This window comes from Stegodyphus dumicola, chromosome 3 (assembly GCF_044657685.1).
Source record: "Stegodyphus dumicola isolate Sdum_Otavi_A_Nest chromosome 3, ASM4465768v1".
NCBI classification, from domain to species: Eukaryota; Metazoa; Arthropoda; class Arachnida; order Araneae; family Eresidae; genus Stegodyphus; species Stegodyphus dumicola.
In genome coordinates this window covers 73,853,652-73,878,407 of record NC_140770.1, presented here as the reverse complement: position 1 = coordinate 73,878,407, position 24,756 = coordinate 73,853,652, and the positions used below count along the sequence as shown (strand labels likewise).

At 31.9% G+C, this 24,756-nt stretch overlaps 1 pseudogene across 1 annotated transcript in view; it reads left to right on the top strand.

Moving 5' to 3' along the window:
* The first annotated feature begins 23,320 nt into the window (after positions 1-23,320).
* Positions 23,321-24,756, top strand: part of LOC118195081 (5-hydroxytryptamine receptor pseudogene) — a 677,424-nt pseudogene continuing 675,988 nt past the window's right edge. The window contains exon 1 of the transcript XR_015040225.1: positions 23,321-23,454. The product of XR_015040225.1 is annotated as a 5-hydroxytryptamine receptor pseudogene (transcript). The remainder of the gene's footprint in view (positions 23,455-24,756) is intronic.

The window sequence follows — 24,756 nt, the reverse complement described above, 5'->3', positions numbered from 1 at the left end:
TTAGATTTCTCTATTTTTATCTGAACTGTTGTTAGATAATATTATTCTGTTTATCATTGAGGACAAATTTGACTAACTGGTCGTTCCTGACTGACTTGAATCACTAAATGAAATACACTTATATCACAACCTTGAAGGGCGAGGGCATTATATATTTTTCATGTCTCCTGCTTTAAAAAACATCTAGTCACTACAAGTGGCTCTCGAACTAAAAGGCGGTTGAATGATAATTCGTCACCACCAGGACGGGATGACTGGGTATCCTGATTCCCAGTTGCCTTTTAAAGAGGAGAGTATATAAGGTGTTTCCTCTCGTCTTTCCGCATGCCTTCGTAGTGTTATTAGAAGCATTCTCGACGCATATTAGAGAGGTCTAGGGTTCGAGCTCTCGCAAGGGCATTGCATATTTTAAATTTTAAAATCGCATTCAGGGGTATTACATAAATGATTTGCGTTTGATAAGCGAATTTATAGCTTTTCTGCGCATCAAAAATGGAACATCAGTTTTGAAAGAGTTATCTGGTATTAACACATTGCGTTATAAGAGCTTCTTTGAAGATTAGTTTTAGAACATAAATGCTTAAGAAAATTATTATGAAAGATGTTTTACAACAGAAATGCTTTCCTAACACGATATCGTTTTCAGATATTCATATTCTATAAAACCTTAGCAAGTTGCAAAATAAAGCTTAACCAACTTGTAACAAATTTTACTGTAACAAAATTTATTTCAAAATTTTGAATATTTCTAATTTAGGAGGATTATGTGAATGCGTCTAAAGTAATAAAGATTAATAACATATTTTTTTGTCGTTTAAAAGATTATAATTTATTTATGAGGAAATTCTTTTGGCATACCACTTGATATAAAAGTTTTAATTAAATACTGACAGACTGGTGTCGCAAATCACAAAAATTACAAAATAATGTCGCATATTGCAAAGGAATATGACCAAATAGTATACAAGAGATAAACATTAACTTCGAATTATTCCAACTCATTTATTAATCGATTCGTCAGTGTAAGTTGGAAATGACATTAGATTCTCAGATTGTGAAATTAAATATCTCGGTCGAGATTTATTGCACAGGAGTGAAACATTTTAATTTTTTAGTACAAAAATTATTTCCCTAACCATAAACATAGGAACCGGAGGATCGTATAAAAGTTTCAATTACACTGAATTCCTAGTTTTTGAAAATACCAAACTTGATTATAAGCCTCGTTTAAAATGTTTTTTGTATTTAGAATTACAGGTTTACAACCAATGGTTGCAAAATTAAGGCTTTTGTGAGAGGTTATAACGTATTCCTCCCACCTCCTTAGTAGTCTTAGTAGTGTAGTGGTCAGCACGTTCGCTGCGTATTCGAGAGGCCCGTGGTTCGATTCTCGGCGACGGCATTGCTCATTTTTCATCTCTCCTGTTACGAAAAAAATCCTAATATCTCTACAGTGGCGCCCGAACTAAAACGGTAGGTCGATGATTCTTCTCCGCCATTAGGATTTGGCGATCGGGTCCCCTAATCCCAAGTCGCGCTTTAAAAGGGGAGTACATAAGGTTTTTCTCCCGCCTTCCTGCGTGTCTTCGTGTTGTGGTGGTCTGCACGCTGGGAAGGTATTCCAGAGGTACGTGGTTCGATTCCCGGCGAAGGCGTCGCTAATTCTTCATCTCTCCTCTTTCGAAATACCCTAATGACTCTACAAGGTATATAATATACCCGCTATATAACAAACCAAAGAATGAGCAAAAGTAGTATAATATCAGACATCGTTTTGTTTACTGTCGCTAGAGAAATGCATTCTAAATATAAAACTTTCACAGTTTTAACCTAACCAGTATCTAAAACCTTAAATAAGTGAATATTTAATGCAGTGTGTGTTTCCTCTAGTCTTAATGACGAAAATCTGAGAATGAAATGAAATTTTTCTATACTGGCGTTCACGAATTTTCAATTACTTTTAATACTGGTATAAAAAGTATTTATTTAATTTTTAAAATTCGCCTATAGATTTTCTTGCTTTTGAGTAAAAGTAATCTTTCTTCTAATAACAGAAATGACTATAAGTAAGCAAGTGAAATGCACTACAATTAAGGAAGATTTAAGTACACTTAAAACATGCTCTTTGAAAATGCATAAAACACTATGTTCCGTCTAAACATTAAACTTAAAAAAGTACCTTTTACTCAGGTCAGGAGAAGGCAAAACACTATTATTTTGACCCACAACGTCTAGTACTAGAGTAATACTGCTAGACTGCTTAACTATGTTTTATCCAGACTGGTAGATCTCCTCATTAATTCATAAAAAAGGCTGTATGCTACGGTATTTTCATATATTACTGTAGCAACCAAACTTAAAGTCACTAGCATTTGCATTCTTTACCAAAGCATACAGGACAAAAATAAAACATTTTTCATTAATGACTCTTTTGATATGAATTTATAAAATGTCAGTTTAATGTATATTAATAAATAACGTAATAAATATAAAGCCGGGGTCTTAACACAAGTCATTTTATGCGAGAACATCAAAATTAGAAAACGCAAAAGTATTTAAGCCTCTCGTTTATAAAAAAAAGTAGGTAGTTTGTACATTTTTAAGCACGTACGAATGAAATTAAAATCTGTATGTTAACATTACACATAAAATTACTGCATGTCCGTAATTGAATTAAATGTAAACAAACTTTTATGAAAGGGAACATGCAAAGAGCTTACTATATTCAACAATTTGTAGATTTTATTCAAGTTGCAGAGATATTATGTATTTTTTGAAAGCAGGCAAGATGAAAAATTAGCAACGCCATCATCATCCACCACCATTTTAGTTCGGGCGCCACTATAGAGACATTAGACATTTTTTGGAAGCAGGCAAGATGAAAAATTAGCAACGCCTTCGCCGGGAATCGAACCACGGAGCTCTGAAATACCGGCCCCAGTGTGCAGAACCACTACACCACGAAGACACGCTAGGAAGGCGGGAGAAATACCTTATAATTTGATCATGAATATTTTTATAACATAAATTTGCATTATATAAAATTCTAAATTACTTCTAAATATAAATTTATAAATAATAAATAACATTTATCCCTTCGTATAATAAAAATTTTAATTTCATAAATTAGCAAGTCATATAAGTTTTTTTTAAATGCGAGTGCATATTCTTTCTTTTAAGCATGTAATATTTTAAATAAAACTCTAACCATCAGCAATTAAATACATATAAGGCCAAGTCTCCCATTTCGTGATGATGGTTCTTCAGAATCATTTTCACGCCGAGTGAAGATGAGGCCTGACGATTTTAACGACCATAGCGAGAACTTAGGAGTTGGGAACCGAAGCGACAGGTTGCCATTTCTCAGTCTTCTTGTCTGCACGGCTCTTCTTTTTTTCCTTCCAGAATAAATGATGAAGCGATGTTAATTTCGAGAGACTTTTTTTTCTGCCGCGAGATGATAATGAGAAGAAAAAAGAAACTTCTAAAATTCCATTATGATAAAGAGTTCGAGGGAAGACTTCTTCGATAAGAATTTTAAGGCTAAATTTTTTTTAGATCTAATACGAGGAGTCAAGGTTGTAGCTATTTTGCTATACTTCTAATACCTATCTTTTGCGACTGAAGATTAAGCACTATCTCTTTGAAAAAAAAAAAATTGAAACTAAAATGAGGATCATTTCTTCACTCACTCTACTATAAATTTGCCCAAATGGTAGTTTTTGTAATAGATGTCAGGGAAATTTCCGATATGTAGGCATGCAGATCCAATGTTGAATTGGAGCTATATTCAGTTTAAGTTGGCGCAATGTTTCTTCGTATATCCTGGGAACTAATTCTCTGTTTTCATTATTTCTGCAATAATTCTTAAATTTCATCCGAAGTATTGAATTTTAAGTATTCATCATGGATTGTTAATTATTGAAAATATTACGCTTATTGCACCTTTAGATATGCTTATGTTGTATTCTAGTAGAAGGTTCTATATATGAATGATATTTTTGTATTCATGATTCTAGCACTGTAATAGCAACTCTCATAAGTACAATCACAAAGTACAGACGAATCAGCGTTTTCCTTTAAGAAAGGAAAACAAGCTTTCCCTTTCAAGATGTTTTGAAATCATGTCTGGAAATTAACTTCTGTTCTCAAGATAAAATTTTAATTAAGGGCTCTAAGACTGCAGACGGTACACTCAGTGCTTTCTAAACAAAGATGGGAAATAACCATATTTTTAATTATTAATCAGAGTGTGAAACATCAGTTATCTCTCTTTAAAGAAGATTTATTTGTAAATCTAAAAGTGGTAAACTGAGCTCTTGGTAGAAATGAAAGAACAAAATACGCACAGAACATGAGCTACATGAGATGCATATCTAGTATTCAAACTAATAAAATTAGAATCTTTAGAACCAGTAAAAGCATTAAAAGTAAATCAAATTATTAAAATATTCAAACTAATAAAAGTAACGTCTTGATTTATGCTACCAGAGAATTTCTTAGTAGCCATGGACTAATCACTCTGCAGCAGATCATAGCCGACGTAGGGCAGGAGAGAAAAGAATTGGAGGATATCTTAGCAAGTATAAATAGCAATATACGTGCACTTGGTTACAGGGTATGTAACCAACCAGGAGTCAGCGCTGAAAGTAGAAGTCAAAATAAGTGTGGCTAATGTCTGGCAAATTTTATTCCGACATTATCAAACAGACCAGATCGGTTCTAAATCTGACACGATATTGTCCAAAGATAAATCTTCCTCAAGATTTTATCATGATAATTCTTTTATCAAGGTTTATCAAGAATATTGTGTAAAACCTGCATATACATTAATTATGTACATTAAGCATTTGCGTCATATATCTACAATCAATATGTACGTAAATAAAATTTACAAACTTTTACAAATTTACAAATTATTTAACGAAATTACAAATTTTATGGGCTGACTAAAATATCACTCTAGTACGTATACGTCAAATTATTAAATACAATATCAACAATTTTCTTTTTGAATTGTATTTCTCTATTAAATAAAATCATAATTTTAACTCTCAAAACTTTAAGTGTATAAAAGGTATTACGATATTGATATATATTAGGAAAATGACGTTTATTTAGTGTTGACAACATGTATAGACTAATCAGTTGGCGATTCAGGATTGCATACACTTTGAAAGAGAGCATATTTAATGTAATTGGGACAAATATGCAGGCTACAAACTATTACATTTTCAAAAACATGTTAAAACGTTTTACAGTATGTTGCATATAACTAGCTTCTTATTAATATTATACGATTCATCTGCTTAAAGCTATCACCTAAAGCTTTCTAACAAATTATTATATACACAATGTTATGTTTATTTATTTTGAAAATTTCTATGTATATAAGACTTGAAAGTGCTGAACTAAATTTGAATATCCATTAAAAATGCATTTTTAAAATGTCTGTTTCCAAACGAATAATGTATACGTTCATTATAAATCTTCTTTAAAGAGAGATAATTGATGTTTCACACTCTGATTAATAATTAAAAATATGGTTATTTCCCATCTTTGTTTAGAAAGCACTGAGTGTACCGTCTGCAGTCTTAGAGCCCTTTGGCAATTTCAAGTTATATTCTACCTCCGGCTGATAAAGGCATTATGGTTACGTCTTGTAGAATGGGCTTTCGCCGATGGAATTACTTTTCATTGTGTTGCGAAGTTAACAAATTAGGAGTTTCAAAACTTATAACCTTAACTCAACTGAGTTACGGTGCCGGGCAAACTAACTAAAAACAATCAAATTCATAATATATCATAAGAGCAATCGTATAGTATTAGTACAATAAAGCGTTGGGAGGAAACTAAGTAAAAAGGAAAGTCAATAACTCCAAATCCAATAAAGCTCCATGTTTCTTAAAAGCCACCCGGCTCAAACAAATGGAGGGACATGACAGACCACGAAAAAATACTATACTCACAAAAGATAAATACAATGCAATACAGATGCAATTATATTTTAAACAAACACATTTATTAATTCTTGAATATTTCTTACTAAATAATGGATAACTGATTAATCAATCCTACCACATATTTTTCCTTTGACCTCCGATGAACCGTTGTCGAAAACCGCACCGCGCCGAATACTCCTCGCGGATTTAAAATGATTCGCTTTCCACGCTGCGTTCATAATAGCAAGGAGTTCGCAAAGCATAAAGAAGAAGTTACCAGACACAATCAGTGCTAAAGGTTGTCGGTAAAGTACTCTTGGCATACTCTTTATTGTAAATCTTTCTAGAAGAAAATGATCTTCTAGTAGGCTAGTCAAAGCAATCCCGACCCGCTTGGGTCGTAGCCCGCTGCAGGGCGAAAGCCACCGTGCACTCTTACGAGACTTAAAATGCTGCAACTCAAATCACTCCATACCGCTGCGAAATCTGAATCAACAGCCGGCGCTATGCCGTCAAAGGGGAAGCCCAGTTGCCGCTATCTGCTTTTGAGCTCAAAATTAGAATCAGAATCAAGGCTAAAGACTAACATGGTACAAGCTCCGAGGTAAACTTGGTCTCTCCGCCCCACCCCCGAAAATTTCCCAGGCTTACAAAAAATCATGAAAATTATAACTCACTAACCCTATAATGTTACTTTTTCTTTAACTAAGATTTTTCACCCACTCAACGAATCAAAAATAGACAATCCGGAATATGCAGTCCTGACCATCTGTACTGCGGGAAAAACGCGAGAAGTAGATCCCCCAGCTAACAAGCGTAAACTAGCGATAAGAGAATCCAATTACCTAAGCCCACTGAAAGAAACATTGCAAATATAACAAAGCAAAAGCAATTGAACATGAGAAAGCCGAGTTACGATTTTCGTTTCAGCGCCATTAGTAAGGCCCCCAGATAAAAAAACGACAACATCGTAACTACTTCCACTGTTAGTAAAAGGCCATAAACCAGGTGTCTCCTCGCAACCGTTGTTGTCTTTGTTACACTACAATTTCAAGAACTACCAGATAAATAAGGATTTAACAATTTAAGAATACTCTTTTTACCAGATTAAAATATACATGAGTACAAATAAAAATACTAGAATAATGATAACGTAAAACAAACATTAATATAATTAAAATTCGCTGCATAACAATTGTGAATGATCCAGTACGTTGCATCATGAGTCGTAACTTCTGCTTATAACCTTAAGATGTTTAGCTGGAGGTGCCGTCTTGCATTTCCCAGATGTAGGGATTTAAGACTAAGTGTTGTACGTTTGGGCGCGGTCCTCTATATTCTCGTCATTAAGTATACTGTGAAGATTTGCAACCTGATGATGTTTCTGACTTTATGTGGATTTAATGTTATACGCAAGCTAATGCATAGGTGTTTCGTACCATTTGAAGCAGACTTTGGCACTGCCAAGATGTTTTATCTTTCAAATAGACTACATGCGGAATACAACTGAATTTATCTTCTAAGATAATGTCAAGGTATTTTAACATATTAATCCTGACTGAATACTAAGAACTTTGAACACTGGAGACCTCATTAGTGTTTTGAGTTTTAAAAATACCGCGACAACAATTTTATCCCGTTTCAATGCAAGCTTATGCTAGGAGCGTCATTTTGCTACACGCTTGTATGAGAGTTACCATTATTGCGAAAGGCAGATGCTTATACTGCTGATTTCTAGACATTTTATCTCAAAATTACCCGAAACTGTACTTACTTAAGGCTCATTTTATAATGCATTTGTAAGAGAAATACAATTCTGCTGTTTTTCTTCGTGGTGCAAATTTAATAAACAACAATTTTATTTTATTCCTAGTACTTTCTTCATATTATATTTATATTTCAGTTAAATGCAATTTATTTATTTGTGAAGAATATTCTTCTAAATGACCAAGGACCAAGTAAGGGTTCTATTACGGGACTCTTATCCCCACATCGTCAAAACATTATCTTTACCACCAAAAAGAGGGTTACGCAAAGAGGTAAATTTAGTACCAAAATGTTAATTTAACAAAAAGAGTAACTGCCTTCCACAGTGAAAAAAGGCAAAAACGCTGAAGGACTTAATTTGGTAATTTTGGTGTCGAATAAGGGCCAGAACCAATTTGGAGGCGTTACATCATGAAATTTGAAAAGCACCTGTTTCCTTGATCAATGGCCATGTGGTGTTAACAACACGAGAGCGGAAACACTCGCGAAAAACTTCATGTCGCAAGTGCTTCGGGTCTGGGGGAGGGAAAAAGCGGGAACTATTTAGGCGAGTTTGAATCAAAGAGACACGGCCAGCAATGCCTCTGGGGAGAAACTTTTATAAATATAATAAGATTATATTAACTTTACGTGTTATGATAACAAATGAGCAAGCATTAAGTTCTCTTAAAGAGATTAAATTTAAATTAAGTAATCCTTGCACTAGAACCTTTTTAAGAAGGGAACAAAAATGTGCTTAGAGCCTGATAACAACCGCTTACGGTTGAAAGAAGATTGCTCGATTACGGGACAAAGAGAGAGTGACCCTGAGGGAAGCTGAAAGATCAGCGAATTCACTCAGGCGGGGGGAGGGAAGCGAACGAGCGTATTGAAACTTTTGAGGCGCCTGGTCTGCATAACAACGCCTCTTGGGAAAACGAAGCGCATTATATGCGTTCTCCAGATTAGCTCTGGGTCTCTTTTTTGACGATGCAATTCCCGGTTAATAGACAGGGAGGCTGTGGAGTACGGGGTTTCCGACCGAAGGAATCTTTTGGAAAACGTTAGCCGAAAGTCGCTGTTTAACCCTTTGACGCGCGCGATAATATTTTTATAATTTTTTTAACTAAAACTCTAGAAATTGAATATTATGATCCTAGAGACAAATAATATATGAATTTAAAAAAATCTACTCTTGCCCATTGTTTTGTGGGTGGTGGTCGCACTGTGAAACCACCGCGTGTCTAGGACTTTGAAACGTACTTAGGAAGTAGGGAAAAAAAAACTTACTTTTATCCGTGCGCGTTTCCAATAAATGACGAAATTTACGAATTTTTTTTAAAAAATGCATGTAAAACTGCATAATATATATATTTTTTACATTATTTTACAAACTAAATCGTCAGAAAAAATTAAAAAATAAACATTTATGTAATTTTTCTATAGCAGTGAAAGTATAAGTACCTACATAATAAGAACGTTTGGCTACATGGATTAAAAGAAAAATAAGGATAAAAAAAGACTTAAAGTTTTTTTTTTTTTTTTTTAAATTTTAAAGAACAAATATTTTTTGTGACACTGTTGAAAGCATGTTTTGTCTTTTTGGTGCATGCATAGACCCACATTGCACGTTTCGCACATGTATCTTCTTCTATGATGTTTCTTCCTTGTGCTACAAAATGTACACTGATTGGATCTAAATTTTACTGGTATATGTCCACCGTTATTTAGTTTCTTTTCATCTGGCACGTGAAATTTGTGGTTTTTTTTATGTTAATGTGGGGGGGCTTGGTCGTTTTGGCTTTGGTACGGATCATTCGTTTCCCATTCATACTTATTTTATTCGTATTTCGTCTCAAAATATTCAGAAAATACTTTTAATTTAAACAAAACTTTACGCGATTTCTATTTTTAAATTAAATTTAAACCACAGGAAATATTTTATAAAATCACAATACTAGCTTGTGGAGCAAGTGTGTTGAGGTCAGAGGAAAGTCTCTGGAAAAGAAAGACCTTTTTACTGGGCTGGTGCATGTGTTGTTTAGTAATAAAATAACTCTGTGATTTCAAAACTCCTTATATATATCCGGGTAAAAATAAACATTTCTATTTGAGAAGCAAGCAGACGCCATTGTGAAGAGCAGTGGTTTCAAGGCGCGACCACTGAACTCTAGAGCATTGTGCACAATGCTCTAGTGGAGCTGTGGTCGCGCCCTGAAACCACAAAGCAAATGCCAAATACATATAGAGGGTTTTTTATATATGCAGTTTAATTATTGCTATTTTTTATTGTTTATGATCATGATGTGCGATGAAAAACTTTTGAAATTAAAAGTTGTTTATATTAATAAAAGAAAGTTATTTTGTCTCATTGGAAACGAATTTGAAAAAGGCATCCAATTTGAAGAACTAAGACCTAAAACATGTATGATTCTGTAGTCATTTTGTGTTATTTAGAGGTAAAAGATCAGTAATCAATTGATATTCACTCAAAAATTTCGGAAGGAAGAGGAGGAAAAAATTCGAAAATTGATGGTTTCAAGGCGCGACCACCGCGCGTCAAAGGGATAAAGCGATTTATGGGGAGAATTTTGGCTGCTTTATGAATGTCCTCGTTCGTAACAAACCAAGGAGCTTTATAAATTTGCCGTAGCATAATGTTCTGAAACATTTGTATATGTTTCCTGTTAGTAATTGCTGGTGTGCCCCAAACCGGGCTAGCATATGTCAGAATTTGGCCTTATCATTGATTTATAGAGCAAAGTACTGTTTTTCATGGACAGGTCTCTATTTCTAGAGAAAAAAGGCAGTAATTGGGTTTTGACAACCTTCGCATTGGAAATTGTTTTTTGAATGTGAGGTTGCCAAGTTCATTTTGAATCAAGTATCACTCCTAGATACTTATAGGTAGGAACCCAGGGAATTGGTTCTCCGAAGAACTGCAAATTAGGTAAATTTGTGAAAGTACTTTGGATAAATAAAGTGGCAGCACATTTAGTGACAATAATTTTGATCTTCCACAGTCCGAGCCACAGCTCTAGGCTTGAAAGATAATTCTTCAGTGCAGAAATTACCGTGGAGGTGTTGGAATGCTGGTTCATGATGGCTGTGTCGTCCACATATAAAGCTAGATCGACATTAGGTTTCTTCTAAATGATACGCTTTCTTGGAACACTGTAAAGTTCACTTTTCTATTTTCATTGTTTATTATAGCAGCACATTTTATTTTTATGTAAAGGGATTTGGTGATGATACTTGCATGCAATAAATGTCTATTTTGATGCATAGGTTGGTTTAATCATTTACTACGTTGCCGCGATCTACTTAGCTGAAACTGATAAGTTTATCTCATTCTCCCGGAAAGACTGAGATAACAGTAATATAGAAATACAGTTTAATATTTTTATTAACAGTTGTATTACTATATTTCTATTTTCTTTATTTCATAAAAATACGTAAATTACACAATATATGATTAAAAACTCAGTCTATCTTTAACCTTTCATTCCTTTCCTTTCACATATCAGGTTTAAAACTATTCCAATTTTAGAAGAAAGTGAATATCCCTCCGAAAATATTTTGCACTAATGTAAATTTGTTTACTTGCTTTTTGTTTGTTATATATAAGTTTTCTTTCAAATTACATGCACTAAAGTGCTAGATTAACTATACTAATATCCATCCTTTTAAAACAAACAAAAACTATTATAATTATCTTATATTTTACTTAATTTTTTGTGAAGTATATAACTGAAGCGGTATTTTATAATTTAAAATATATTTCTACCAGATCCTAGTTCTTTAACGAGTTTACTTTACGGCTTAATTTTAAATTATTCGTTTACTTATTTATTTAATATTTGATATATTAATATCTTCAAATCAGATTGCTTCAATTTTCCAATAAAATTTGGCTTTAAATTTATTTAAACAAACAAACAGAGTGCAATGATCTTTTAGACCAATTTCTTGTAACCTAAAGAATTCAAATAAAACCTTTTAATGCAATATTATCTATGATAATAAGTTATCATAAACAAAATTAAAATTTCTATATGAGTACTTTGCAAAAGCCCCCTTACTATATGAGTATTCTATTAAAATATGCATGCATTGTAAAAGAGTGAAAAATTTGTTGACAATTTCTATTGAAGAAATGAAGAATAAACCAGAGATGGAGAGTTAGAAAAAAATCTTGTGTTTACTGCTGAAAACAATGATGATGCATTTTCCAGATTTTAATTTAACCACCAGTATTTAACTCTTCAATTTTTATAAAAAATTCAGTGTCGAGTAAAGAAACGAATTTAGAAAAAAGCTGAAAGAAATGTTTTTGTCACATATATACCGAAGAAGATTTAGAAGTAAATAAAAAGAGAACATAGAGATATTTATGTTAATATTTTTTTGCAAAATACTCACTTTACGCAAAATACGTACTAGTACGCAATTGTTTTTCTTTAACATTTGACAGCGATATGTACTAATAATGTAGTATTATATGTACCATAATATTAAAATTGCATACTGAAATTACTAAAGAAATTTCCCGATCGTTAACTTAATTTATTATAAATTAAATATTTTATATATCAATATGCTGGAACATATAATCTCTAGCTTTATATATTACCTTTATTTTACTTGAATCTGAGTATAACAATTTGCAACATTCCTTTAAATTATCTAAGTTAAAAAATCCTCAGTCATAGCATGTGACGAGGAAATTGGTAGTCCAGAAAAACGTATATTTGCTAAAAAACGAATTTTATATACCTTCAAAGTATTTTAATGTTGAAAAATTACTTAAAGTTTAAATTTTCGAGACGAAAGAAGACAAAGCGAATTAACATTCGTTAACATTGATTCTGTCATAAAATTTTAGAATTTAATATTTATCAGGTCCGCTTTTTGTAACAAAACGTTATTTTTAAATCCGTTTACTACTTAAATAAAATCACCTATATTATTATTTCGAAAATCAAACTTGAAATTTTCATTTCTAAAAAATGCCGCATTTCAAATTTTCCTTAAAAAGAACGTTACTAAAACAACACAAAAAACAATCTGGAATAAAATTTTGTACATTTTATAAATTTTTATCATAATGGCTAAAGAAATGAAAGCATTCTGAATTATAAACATTATATGCTAGAGGAAGAATACATCGGAAGAAAGAAGCCTTAAACTTGACAATATGGAAATGAAAATTATCTTATTTAAATCAATTCAAATTCTGACGATTATTACAAACCATTATACGCAAAATTTCAGAAAAAATATCACAGATAAAAGGTTAAATAAACCTTCCCTTTGTCTTGTATTTTGAATGGAATAGGTCACCATACAGGCGCCTAAGCACTGTTTACTTCTGCAATTTGGCTTTAACAGTAGTATGCCCCTGTTATGTTGTTTCTACGGATGTGTAACTCCTACGCTAAGGAAAATACAATTACAGTACTAGAAACTAAATTCTGTATTTGCAGCTTGATTCTAGTTCCAGTACTCTGTTAAAATTTGTACCTGAAGTAGAATATTATTATTGTTAATTAATTACAGTATTATTGTTCAATAATGGCAATACTATTGTTTAATAATTATAAAATTATTGTTTAATAATTTTTTGGCTTTTTCACCTTAGAAATACTTTTGCATTTTGCTTTGTTTCCTCTTTCTCTTCCCAAACACTTAACGTTTTGTATTTAAGCTTTTATTAGCAGTTGTCATTTCCCCCATTATGAACTAAGAAGTTGTGCAAACTAACAGCCCCTTTCTATAGGGCGGCACTGATATTCTTCCCCAATAGGAATGTCTTTGAGTATTGTTGTAGATTTCTGTAAAAATGAAGTAATGATTTTAATTGCAGTGGATTTAATAAGACTACATTGTGTAGTTTTGTATTTACAAAACAGTTCAGTTTCGCTTGGTTTCAACGATAATAGCCCTTTATACATAAACATAATTGTATTTATTGCATTTCATGTCATGCACACTGTTCTATTATTAACGCCCCATTGCTATATTAAGCATCATCTAGCATATATCATACTTCCTGGTAATATTTTGTTAAATCCTTTACATTCTTTTCGCAGTACTTTGTCAAATGGTAACTTCATCAAATTCACACGTTGTTTCCACAGGCTCCATTTACAGAGCGCAGGTCTGAATGTGTTCCGTTAATGTTGTCTCAGCAATTAACTGAATGTGTTTGATAAGTTCCCTTCAACTAGTAACATATTAAGAGATAAAACATTATGCAATTAAATCTTTGAGGCTGAGATAAAAAGCGAATAAAACAGTCAGAGGCAAACTCTTGCTTGTCTAAAAGGTTTATGATTTTTTGGTCAGCAGGAGCATCAAACTCCAATTTTGAAGGCTAGATCCTTGTCGTCAAACAAATTTCGAGTGCTGCTTCCAAGGACTATATAAACGTGCAGTTCTTGATTCTAGGCTCAAAGGGCTTTACAAGATTCAGATTCATACTCTGAATTTGTGACTTTCAAGGGCAGAGCTAAGTATTATTGGAAGCTCTGAAATCAAATTCTTTTTATTCATCTAAAGTGCAAAATCAACGTCTTTGAAAAGAAGAAGGACAAATCGTAGGTTATTACACTGTCTTAGAATGTTCATAGGTACAAAGGTTTAGACAAACTGTAAAGGAAATCGGCAAATATTCCGCGGAACTAGATGACAGTGCAAGAACTGAAGCAAAATCGCAGTGCTACCACAAGTGTGGTCCTTCTGTCATAAGTAAAAATGAAATTTGCCACAGATGATGCAGCCATGTCTAACTTGCGAAGAGGCTCTGATATGGCGTACCATAGGCAAAGACCTAGGCAAACGACTTCGCATTTGTTTTGGGTGAAGATACTTGTGCATAATGCAGTATATTATGTAACAGTACTAAGCCGCAACAAAAACTGTGGTACACACACTGCAGGGCTGAATTAGATTTTCTTAGTGAAACTTCCAGAATTGTCTACAGCAATTTCCATACAATGCTCTGAAGAGCACTAAAGCCACCGCCTGCATTTCACAGAGGCTGTGTGGCAGCTCTACGCATATAAAACAAATAAAAATGAATTTAAATAAATAAAAGAAATAATCTGGAAATAACATTCTGAACGGGAAATTGTCAAATTCAGTTTCGCATATCTAGCAGCCAACCAGTCATTTATTACAGAACTAGGTATGTAATCGTGTTGCTTATGATACAAAATATACGAAAACAAATGTTTTGCCATCTATAACACGTTTCTCGACTTACGTTTAACTCCTCATATAGTAGGGAAAGAGCGGTAGAAAAACGCCAAATCCGTCCCGTGGGATGCTCGCAATTTTAATTGGGTCGGAGCTGCATAGTTAGTGAAACTAGATTACACTTGTACGACTAGTAGTGTAACTTTGGGTGTCCCGCCTGCTTATACTCACACCTATTGCCCGGTATGCTGGAAGTCGAAGTTTTCGTAAGATAATGTTTCTATGATTTATATTTCATTTACTTTGATTAATTTGACCAACTTTCATGGAAAGATGAAGTATAAGAGATATATTTTAATTCATTGTAGAGCCATTAGATTACTTCGAAGAAGGAGAAATGAAAAATGAACAATGCTTTCTCCGGGATTCGAGCTACGGCCTCTCGAATACGCGTCGAGTGTGCTGACCACTACACCACGAAGGCATGCTAAGAAGGCTGGAAAAGTACTTTATAATATAATTTTGATAATAATAATTTCGATATTTTATATAATTTAAATGTGAAACGGTTTCTAACTACAAATTTGTAACAGAGGATTTCTCCTAAGTCATGTACGTTTAAGTCCTTTAATGGAATCGACATTTAATGTAATTTAAATGTGAAAAATGTGAAAAACATTTTAACTAAAACTCCTCAACAGAAGAACCTCTCCTAAGTCATATACACTTTAGTGCTTTAGTTACATTTTGTTATTTGCTTGCGTTTACTAGAATAATGAATGAAAATTTGAAAGCAGTCCGGCAATTTAAACATAACTTCGTCTTCGACAGCTAAGAAATGAATAAAACACGAATGTTACTGGTAAAAGAAATCAAAAGAAACTAAAGCTTTTAATCTATCTGTTAAGTTAAAAAGAGAACCGAATGAAATACAAATTTAGTATTTTAGAGACAGATTTTAAATAGATACGTATTACATCGCTACATCTTAAATGATTGATGTGATAAATAACTTCAGAAATAAATTTTATAGAATGTTTTTTCAGTATTAATTTTGTTCTTAATTTATTTTATTTTATTTTGTAATATGAAGTGGACAAATTGTGAGAACCAAACACGTAAACAAAAAATTTACAATTTTGATAAATGCTATCATTAATATAACTTTAAATATAAATCAAAAATCCTTTAAAAGTGCACATCATTTGTTTTTTAATAATGAAAACGTTATCATTTTAATCGTTATCATAAATAATTTATATTTGATAATATTTGAAAAGCAACTTTGATATGTTATCTTTTGCAACACTGTTATGTTTTCTTTTGCAACTGTTGTGTAGCGAATTTAATTTAATTAAGTGATTCATAAAAATCAAAATTTTAATTTGTAATTATTCAAAATTTGAGCTACACAAGTTTGGTTATATTCTTTTTGGGCGTATTAATTCTAGTGTAATATATTTTGGCTTTCCGAGTTTACGCAAACTGCGTCTTCATTCTTGTACACGCAAACAATGGATAAGTATTTCTTTCTACGTAATAAACTCAGTTTTTCGTGTCAAAAATTAATTTGATTTCTTAGTATTTAATATCATTAGTTGCAGAAAAATTAGCTCTTTAATTTGGCATAACTTTCATTTTTCTAACTTTAATTGCTTTTCAGTTATGAGCTTTAATTAGTTTTCTTCGTTTCGCTTGTGATTTAGTTAAAGGGGGATGAAATGCCTTCTTTCCGGTTGAAAAGTCACTTTTTGCGAGTTTTCAGCGTTCTTTCGTTGGGACCCTTGCAGGGTTGTTGAAATTCCTAATTTCCCTCGGTCGCAGGTGGTGTTTATTTGGCGAGGGTTTGGCGACATAGATTTTCCGTTGCGGTTTCAAAATAGTGGTTTTGGCGAGTTTGATAACATGAGGGTATTCTGTGGTTGCAACTATTTCAACTTTCGGCGAAAAATGAGTTGCGCCAACTTGGCAGTCCGGCGCTCTCCCTTTTAACGGGTTGTTTTGTGGGACGAGCGCACTTTTGCACTTTTTACACTTTTTGCACTTTCTGACACTTCTTTTGCCCTTTGAATTGGCCGGAGACGACAGCTGACTCCGACGAAGAAAATGGAGCTTCGCCCCGATAGACCTACGGGCCTCTTGGCTAAGCGCTGTGAGCGCGGGCCGTAGGTATGGGCATCTATGTCTTCAAAAAAAAAAATCGAAATTCTTTCATCAGTTTTTGTTGTGTGTGTTTGTGTATCTCAAGAAAAATATACAGAAGTAAATTTCTAGAAAAATGATGCGCACCTTTGATTCGTCGCTTCACTCGGAACCAGAGCGTTAATTTACAACCGTTGCTTTTGGAACCTCATTTGCTCATCCTAAAATCTACTAGAACTTCAAGGCTACCGTAATGAATAATTTACAACCGTTGCTTTTGGAACCTCATTTGTTCATCCTAAAATCTACTAGAACTTCTAGGCTACCGTAATGAATCCAGACTGTTCGACGAACATTTTTTTTCCATTCAACTGGCTGCCAGCATTCCTCATGAGCTTCGATGAATTTCTTTTGTTTGATGCTCCTTTTGCTCTTGGAACAGATAAGTTCTTTTCTTTTTTTGGTTAATTCTTGGTCAGTTAAATATTATAGATTTCTGCAGTTAAAATGATTGAATTAACTTAATTTGTTAATTTGTTGAACCCTAAATTTTTTTTTTGTAGTTGATAACTTTATCCTAACTCTATAGAAATCATTTTTCTTTGGTGTATCAATCAAGTAAAAGCATTAAATGGAATAAAGATTTATAACCTTATTAAAATTATTGTAACTTAACTTAATGGTTAAGAAAATTAAGTTCTTCAGGAAATTATTTACTTGAATGTTTTTTTGAATTACTCATTGGTGAGGTTGATTTGAAATAGTGCTTGTATTAGAGCATTCTTGTTTCTCAGGACGAACTTGTTGGTAGAATAGTAAATGTGTCATTACTTATCTTTATCCGGTTAAACCATACTTAATTAATCTAAGAAAAAAAAATTAAATAATAAAAATTGTTATGTGCAATAATAGTATTTAAATGATGATATTGAGTGCAATATTAAGCAATAATTTTTGTTGTATTGAGGAATTCTGTGTGAAGTGGAAAGTCTAACTTGTTAAATTTTTTTTTATTTTCTCCCCGGGGAGGGTAATGTTCTTAAATTTATAGTTTATTTTGGTATGTTTTACCAGATTTGCAATATTAAATTTAATAGTATTTACAAGGATGTTAAAAAAATAATTACTTGGAAATGTTTGATGTGTAAAACAATAGTTCAAATTTTGTTGAATATATTTTGATATTTTTTCAACTAATGGATATATATTTATATATAATTGGCATTAATAGTTAAATAAATAAGTTTTCTAGATCATTCAAAGGTTAAATTTTTGCGTGTGTGCCCATGATTTTCACCCGTCTCATTCTCAAATTGATTTCAGGGTTAATCCGAAAACACAACGCAAATGTACAGGGCTTATTAATATTAGTATGTTACTGTTGTTGAAAAATTTTAAGTGTTATGTCAACAGAGTAGGAAACCTTTTGGATACCAGACCTTTTGGACACCATAACATTTTTTGGTACCATGACTTTTCTCCATAACATAATATGTTATCATGAAAAGTCACGGTACCAATAATGTTATAGTGAAAAATCACATGGTACCAAAATTGTTATGGTTTCCTACTCTGTTGACATAACACTTAAAATTTTTCAACAACAGTAACATACTAATACGAGGCCCTGTACATTTGCGTTGTGTTTTCGGATTAACCCTGAAATCAATTTGAGAATGAGACGGGTGAAAATCATGGGCACACACGCAAAAATTTAACCTTTGAATGATCTAGAAAACTTATTTATTTAACTATTAATGCCAATTATATATAAATATATATCCATTAGTTGAAAAAAATATCAAAATATATTCAACAAAATTTGAACTATTGTTTTACACATCAAACATTTCCAAGTAATTATTTTTTTAACATCCTTGTAATTACTATTAAATTTAATATTGCAAATCTGGTAAAACATACCAAAATAAACTATAAATTTAAGAACATTACCCTTCCCGGGGAGAAAATAAAAAAAAAATTTAACAAGTTACACTTTCCACTTCACACAGAATTCCTCAATACAACAAAAATTATTGCTTAATATTGCACTCAATATCATCATTTAAATACTATTATTGCACATAACAATTTTTATTATTTAATTTTTTTTTCTTAGATTAATTAAATATGGTTTAACCGGATAAAGATAAGTAATGACACATTTACTATTCTACCAACAAGTTCGTCCTGAGAAACAAGAATGCTCTAATACAAGCACTATTTCAAATCAACCTCACCAATGAGTAATTCAAAAAAACATTCAAGTAAATAATTTCCTGAAGAACTTAATTTTCTTAACCATTAAGTTAAGTTACAATAATTTTAATAAGGTTATAAATCTTTATTCCATTTAATGCTTTTACTTGATTGATACACCAAAGAAAAATGATTTCTATAGAGTTAGGATAAAGTTATCAACTACAAAAAAAAATTTAGGGTTCAACAAATTAACAAATTAAGTTAATTCAATCATTTTAACTGCAGAAATCTATAATATTTAACTGACCAAGAATTAACCAAAAAAAGAAAAGAACTTATCTGTTCCAAGAGCAAAAGGAGCATCAAACAAAAGAAATCCATCGAAGCTCATGAGGAATGCTGGCAGCCAGTTGAATGGAAAAAAAATGTTCGTCGAACAGTCTGGATTCATTACGGTAGCCTAGAAGTTCTAGTAGATTTTAGGATGAACAAATGAGGTTCCAAAAGCAACGGTTGTAAATTATTCATTACGGTAGCCTTGAAGTTCTAGTAGATTTTAGTATGAGCAAATGAGGTTCCGAAAGCAACGGTTGTAAATTAACGCTGTGGTTCCGAGTGAAGCAACGAATCAAAGGTGCGCATCATTTTTCTAGAAATTTACTTCTGTATATTTTTCTTGAGATACACAAACACACACAACAAAAACTGATGAAAGAATTTCGATTTTTTTTTTTTTTTGAAGACATAGATGCCCATACCTACGGCCCGCGCTCACAGCGCTTAGTCAAGAGGCCCGTAGGTCTATCGGGGCGAAGCTCCATTTTCTTCGTCGGAGTCAGATGTCGCCTCCGGCCAATTCAAAGGGCAAAAGAAGTGTCAGAAAGTGCAAAAAGTGTAAAAAGTGCAAAAGTGCGCTCGTCCCACAAAAGAACCCGTTAAAAGGGAGAGCGCCGTACTGCCAAGTTGGCGCAACTCATTTTTCGCCGAAAGTTGAAATAGTTGCAACCACAGCATACCCTCATGTTATCAAACTCGCCAAAACCACTATTTTGAAACCGCAACGGAAAATCTATGTCGCCAAACCCTCGCCAAATAAACACCACCTGCGACCGGGGGAAATTAGGAATTTCAACAACCCTGCAAGGGTCCCAACGAAAGAACGCTGAAAACTCGCAAAAAGTGACTTTTCAACCGGAAAGAAGGCATTTCATCCCCCTTTAACTAAATCACAAGCGAAACGAAGAAAACTAATTAAAGCTCATAACTGAAAAGCAATTAAAGTTAGAAAAATGAAAGTTATGCCAAATTAAAGAGCTAATTTTTCTGCAACTAATGATATTAAATACTAAGAAATCAAATTAATTTTTGACACGAAAAACTGAGTTTATTACGTAGAAAGAAATACTTATCCATTGTTTGCGTGTACAAGAATGAAGACGCAGTTTGCGTAAACTCGGAAAGCCAAAATATATTACACTAGAATTAATACGCCCAAAAAGAATATAACCAAACTTGTGTAGCTCAAATTTTGAATAATTACAAATTAAAATTTTGATTTTTATGAATCACTTAATTAAATTAAATTCGCTACACAACACAACACTGTTATGTTTTCTTTTGCAACAATTTATTTGTGAGTATATATTTAACTTTATTATATTTGTTTATCTTGAAAGGTTTTTATGCAAGTTAATTATATCAAAATTTGTTATAACATTATTTATTTCAATTTCATACAATAAATAACTTTAACGCAATTATATATTTATTTCATGCATATTCGTATATTATTATCATTTAAATGAATTCTTAATTTTATTTTATTCATTACTTTTAATTACTATTTATTCCTATTTTCTTGTATGTACATTCGACTTTAGTATGAAATATTAGTATTACGTGCAGGTCAAAAACAGGTATTTAACCTAATATAATTTCAGTTGTTTGAACTCACTGAAATAACATAATCAGAAGAGATTGTTGGAAACTTTACTATCAGCCCAAATCTGAGAGCCTTATTCATTTCTGGAATTGGATTCCAATTGTTGAAGGATTCCAATTGTTGAAACTCGGATAAAACTTTGGCAAAAAATAAAATTCTCACCAAGGCATAAAGAACTAACTGTGCATAACACGTTCAAAAGATTTAAAAAATCGAACATAACTTTGAAGGTTTGAAAAAATTATTTAAGTGACTATAAAAGACATTATTTAATACTGGAGCAAATCTTACGAACTCAGAAAAACACTAAAATTATTTTGTTGTGGTTAAAAGGCCATATATTTAGATTGAAAAGCATAACGATTGGTATAATGTAAAAAAGAAGAACGTTTGTAAAATATTTATTGATATTTTACTACACTTCAATGGCTGTTATTGAATTTTGTTTTCACCATTATGATTAGTTTTGTTAAAAACATTTATAGTTACAATATTACTGGGTATTTTTTGTGAAAAATGAGAAATATTTGAATGATCTTTTTCAGGTATGTTTAAGAGAAGAAATAATTTTCTATATTAATGAAAAAGCGCTACAATATGTCCGTAAGTGACTAGAACATGTCATTCACATAGAACGTGTTCAGTGGTTATTTCTAATATCATTAAAAGGTAATTAATACAAAAAGTGATAAAAAAATTAAAGTCATTAATAGTTCAGAATGTGATGCATTTTGACGCCTAGAAAGATTATATAGTGCTAAAGAAGCTATGAGACTATAACAATATAAGAGTGTGTCAAAAATTTGATTTTAGCTTCAAATCCATGACTTGTATGTAGGAAAATTTGTTTTATCATACACAGTAGTCAACGGAATTTCACAAAGCGAAGAATAGTCTAATGTATTAGCTAAAAATTATATAAACGTTTTACCTTGTGCAGTTACAAAAATGTGTGAACAGTCGTAAAAGAAATTTCAAACCAATGAATAAAAGATGGAGTGGAGCTGATTGAAGCTTTATTCAAAAATGGCATGACGTAAATTTTAAAGAATTCCAAATATGCAACTCTTTAATTGAATGTATGCCTAAACGCAGCAGAATGTATAGAAAAGCAATAAGATTTCTGAGTATTTAATTACTATTAATAGAATGCTCTATATGTATTAACAAGCTAAATAACTTAAAAATTCTTCTATGAGTCTAATAATTTTATCTCATTCTGCGTTTGTAATATGATTTACTAAACGAAACGACGTCATTCTAATTAATTCCTGCATAAGCGACTTTATATTATGTTTTATGTGCAGTTTTTTATGCAGCTGTTATTAAATGTGATTACGCATAACGAATAAAAAACATAAAAAATCACGTATAACGAGCGTTAATTCGTATAGAAATATATACTTTACAAGACGATCAGTTCAGAAAATTCACCTACACGTGAAGGGTTATTTGAACTGCAACTTTTGAAAGATGCTTCAGAATCACACAGAAGATGCTTCAGATTCTGTTATTCTGCCTCTTGTTCACTCTATGATTTTGTGACTAACATAGTTTCACATTTAGCTAGTGCAGGTACGATATGAAGTTAATTCTAAACAGCATAAACACAATAGTAAAAATTTAGCAGTTGATAGTGCAAATTCAGTTCAGCTACTAGTATAAAGAAGTTACTAGCAAAAGTACTTTACAAATTTGCGACCAGTAAATAAAAATGATGTTCTTGAAATCAGTACCGAAGGCAAAATATTACACAGCTTGAAACTTTTAAGAGCTGTATATTTATTTTTAATTTTAGGTAATATAAAATGAAATAATACAGAATGCAAAGTTATCAGTTTTATCATGATTCATTTTAACTTCTGATAAAAAAATTAAAGAATCTGAACTTTATAATATTTTAATCATTATTAAGAGATAATTATGTGAACTATATTAATATAATAATATTATACTTTCAAGAACTAGTTATTACTTTAAATATATCGGAAGGCTTGTGTTATTTTAGAAAATCAGAATATACCTGCTCTGTAAAATTGCCTTTCCCTCGAAACTGAGCACTAGATAGCGCTGTGGTCGTTTGATTTTGCGCCTTTCTTCTGCTGGCTGAGTAAAATGACAGGTTGGAGGCGCCGGTTGAACATTTGTAGAAGAGCTTTTCAGAGCAATGGTTGGCTTAGAATGACTATCGAAAACTTTTGAGAGCCAATGAGATGCGCGCATACAGACCACAGTGAACCACAGCTTCTTTAAGAGCGCATTCAGAAAAGATATTTCCAGGTAAGCTTACTTCCTTCTGTTACTCTAATTAACTCTTTAAACTGGCTTTTAAAGTTTATTTATTGCGCTCATTTCTTATTTAGAATTTTTCAAAAAACTGAATTTTAGTTTCGATTCTTAAAAGTCGGATGAAGATACTCAGTAAATTTTTCCAGTTATGGTTTTTAAAAAGAAAATATTAAATTAATTTGAATGTATCTGTTTCAAATTTATTCTGTAAGAGATTACAATTTGTGCAGAGTTTCAGAAAAAAAAATAAATCAGTCCACTTCTGAATTCACCCGCATCTTCTCGAATTCCAAGTATTTGTCATTTGTTTCGCAACTCATTTACTTGTTGATTTAGCCTTTTCATGTTTTTCACATGTGTTTTAAGTCAAAAGTAGTTTATGTACATAGCATCTTATTCCGCATAAGATTCTCTGATAATATAACACATCATCCTTTGAAATATATACATTCGAAATTCTATCATTCTTTGAAATATATCCATTCGAAAGTTAGCTGCAAATATTTTTGTAAATACAATTCTTTGTCGAACTATTATTTACTATTTTGAGAAATTAGAAATTTTGTACATCAATTACACTGTTGAGTAATTTTTATATTTATGATGTTGATTTTAATCATTAAAGTGTGGAACCAAGTGTAAACTATTCAAGAGCAACATTTATTCCATTTTACTTTTACGGATATTTTTAAACGCATATGAATAATGGAACAGCCGTAGTTCAGTACATTCAAATATTTTATAAAAATGGTGCAATAAAAGCAACATGAAATATTCTCTTCCTTTATCCACTCTGTAATTAACAAAGTATTGATAAATAATTACGCGCATGATGTAATTGAAAATAAGTATTTTTTATTATTTTTAAAAATTATTTAATTCTAAAAATTAAATAATTATACATTCTGATGAAATATTTGCTATTATATAAGTTATGTTTTTATTATTGAATACATTATGGGTTCGATTTACAATTACACTAAGAGTTAAGAATATTACTATCATTTAAGCTTTTTTAAGAATACATTCACTGGTATATATTTGCTTATTTACAACGTGATCAGTAGAGATAATTTCTACATTCTTCATTTTTCCATTTGTTATATCTTTAACACTGAAGTTCCTGAGAAAGAAAAATCACTGCCATTTCTTAATAGCGTCGAACACATAATAATAATTATTTTTATCACTGCTATTATGAGGCCTTTCGTTTGAAGTGTCTCTAAGAGAAATTGCTATGGTTTTGCTATTGATTGCACGACAATTAAATTCTTAGCTAAACTTTTTCCTTTC